Source organism: Propithecus coquereli, unplaced genomic scaffold, assembly GCF_000956105.1.
Source record: "Propithecus coquereli isolate 6110/MARCELLA unplaced genomic scaffold, Pcoq_1.0 Scaffold273, whole genome shotgun sequence".
NCBI classification, from domain to species: Eukaryota; Metazoa; Chordata; class Mammalia; order Primates; family Indriidae; genus Propithecus; species Propithecus coquereli.
In genome coordinates, this window is record NW_012148319.1 from 2,637,547 (window position 1) to 2,640,986 (window position 3,440).

At 35.7% G+C, this 3,440-nt stretch overlaps 1 protein-coding gene across 1 annotated transcript in view; it reads right to left on the reverse strand.

Moving 5' to 3' along the window:
- NUBPL (nucleotide binding protein-like) overlaps positions 1–3,440 on the reverse strand; it is a 213,973-nt gene that overhangs the window by 207,591 nt on the left and 2,942 nt on the right. The window lies entirely within an intron of this gene.

The following is a 3,440-nucleotide window of genomic DNA, read 5'->3' on the forward strand; positions in this document are numbered from 1 at the left end:
ATTTTAGTAGAGACGGGGTCTCGCTCTTGCTCAGGCTGGTTTCGAACTCCTGAGCTCAAACAATCCACCCGCCTCGGTCTCCCAGAGTGCTAGGATTACAGGCATGAGCCACCGCGTCCGGCCACTAATCTTTTTAAAATAGTAATATAGTGTCTATCAAACAGTAATAAATTAGGGGTCTATCACAAATACAATATTTGGTAAATCTTAATGTTTTCAAAACATCTGACAAACTTTTCCACAATTCCCTTGTGGTCAAAAGAGGGGAAAAATGGAGCTAATAACACTTTATAGTTGGATATGCAGCTAGTTGTACAATCATAAAACTGCTATACTTGGAAAGTACCAAATATGGCTTCAAGTCAACACACAAAATCTCTAGTGATATTCACAGAACTCTGTACCTGGCCCTTCTTATTTCAAAATGCCATTGACTTCAATGGAACTAAAGAATTTTAAGAAAAGAAATACAAAAGAATTTTAAGGTAAATATATGCCCCAACTTTAGGTAAATAGTCTGAGAAAGACTCAAAATTTAAAATATCTTGTCAGTCTAGAAACTTTGTCAAAATTAACAATAAGGATAATTTTTTAAATATCAACTACAAAAAAGATCATTTGGGTAAGACCTGAATTAGCAGCCATTCCTATTTGAAACATTGAAAATTCAATATGAGGCAATAATAAGACATGAGTGCTTTATGATTCCAAATTAATAATACAAGTTACAAGGGTATAATACAAGTCAAAGGGTACAAACTTGTAGTTATAAAATGAGTAAGTTCTGCAAGCCTAATGTATAGCAAGCATGGTGACTATAGTTAATAATGTATATCTGAAATTCACAAAAGGAGTAGATCTTAAGTATGCTTTCTCATCACATTGCCGCCCCCCTCAAAAAAGGTACCGTGAGGATGAAGATACATGAATTAGCTTGATTGTGGAAATCATTTCATGATATATTTATATCAAAACACCATGTTCTACACCTTGAATATATACAATTTTTATTTGTCAATTATTCCCTAATAAAGCTGAAAAAAAATAACACAAGTTATTTCTGGTGAGTAAAATTGGGAGCAGAGAGATTCTCGTTTTATTATTAGACTGGACTGTTCTTAGAAATAAGAGTTTTCTTTTGAAAATTTTTGGGAATATATCATTGTTAGTCTTGGCTATTAACTCATTTCTGGTGGCGCACTTCTTTTATGGGTTCTGAAAGTAGTATTTCAGTGACAATGAAATCTACAATCAATAAAAAGACCCACTAAAAAAAATTCTCTGCTCATGTTAATACAAAAGACAAGGATTAGATGACATTTTAAATAATTAAAACAATGTTAAATCTTTTCAAGCATTTTCAAATATTAGATCTATACTGACTTTATAAATGGTGAAAATTGTATTATGGTTAAATAAAAAAGGCACAATAACAAACAATCTCATTGCAAATATGTAGCTATCTACATTGATAAAGGCTGAAAAAGAAGCGGGGCATGGTGGCGCACATCTGTAGTCCCAGCTACTCAGGAGGCTGAGGCAGGAGGATCGCTTGAGCCCAGGAGTTTGAGGTTGCTGTGAGCTAGGCTGACGCATGGCACTCTAGCCCGGGCAACAGAGCCAGACTCTGTCTCAAAAAAAATAAAATAAAATAAAATAAATGCTGATATTACAGGAGTTCCAAGTATCTAACTCATAAATACCCAGTATATTAAAGGCTGGACCACTGTGCACAGAGGGAAGGGAAAAGGGTGAAAAGTAGGGAGGTAATACATGTTCCCAAAACTGCCTATGCCAGTGAATCCCAGAGACATAAAGGAAGAAAGTAGTAGTCCCAAAGCCAGCTTTAGCCCAGCAATACGGATATGCTACATCTGAGAAAATAGTTCCAAAAGTAACACATTTCCAAGACTAATAGACTCTCATAATTGAATCACATTTCCTTACAGAACAATGTTGTCACTTATATCAGGGTTGTTTCCTTTAAAGTAGTTAAGAGCGTAAGTTTTTAAGGCAGATCTGGTTCAAATCCCAGCTCCACTACCTTCTGTTGTGTAACCTTCAATAGGTTATTTTAGCCAGAAATCTGTTTCCTCTTCTGTAAAAGGAGGATAATTCCTACTTCATAACTGTTGTGAGGATTAAAGGAAACACTAAGTACTTAGCCTAGGGCATAGAACTTTATAAATTCGTTTTTATAAATTATAAAATAGGACGGGTGCAGTGGTCACACCTGTAATGCTAGCACTTTGGGAGGCTGAGGCGGAAGGATTTCTTGAGGCCAAGAGTTTGAGATCAGCCAGAGCAAAAGCAAGAGCAAGAGCAAGAGCAAGAGCAAGATGCCATCTCTACAAAAAAATAGAAAAAAGTTAGCCAGGGATGGTGGTGTACACCTATAGTCCCAGCTACTAGGAAGGCAGAGGCAAGAGGATCGCTTAAGCCCAGGAGTTTGAGGCTACAGTGAGCTATGAGCAGGACACTGAACTCTAGCTGAAAAAGCAGAGCAAGACCCTATCTCAAAAAAAAAAAAATTATAAAATAATTCTGAATTTCAGGTTCAGGATAGGTTAAACATAACCCAACTTTAAAGCAGAAACTTTTAGAGAGTAATTCATCTTAAAGTTAGGTTCTATCTGCATTTATACAACAGAATCACAGTGCATGACTGGTATTTATCAAATGTTATCATTCTAATACAAACTATCTCTAGCATATATATTCAAATGGGAAGTATTGTGAAATAGTTTGGGAGAGGAATAAATACATATAAGGGAAAGAAATATAATACCAACAGAGTTGCATGGAAATAACCTATTTCTAAGGCTTAGGTATGCTGACAGAGCTGTTATGAAAAAGTATAGGCTGGCTGTCTGGGGCAGATGGTATAATGTTAACACAAAGAAAGTGAAGAAGGAACATTTACGGAAGCACCTACTGTATGTCACACACTGTATACTTTCTCATATATTTTCCTATTTAGATGCTTTCACATTCCATGGCAACAGATCACCTTCCAACTACAAACAATTAAAAAATCTGTTTTAAACAAGTACTGGCCTACAGACCCAACAAATTGCATTGCGCAAAACCCAAAGAACTGATGGCTACAATCATGAAAATACTTTCTATTTTTATCTAGTCCAAGTAATCACAGAGTATGCAAAAGGATTCACACCACTGAAAACAGGAAAATGTACTCTAAATTTTCAAAAACAGGAAGAGGTAGTTTCTAGAACCAAAAACTAAGAGCTTCTAAATTTTAAAAACAAAACATCAATCAGATGGATTGTAGGTCCTTAGGAAAGAAAGCAAAAATGTGTAGGATATTGCATGAATTCATTAAAAACAGGTTGGTCTGAGTGCAGTAGTGTTTACACCTAACTGATCACAACCAGTTACAGATTCCTTTGTTCCTTCTTCACTCCCACTTCTTCACTTGA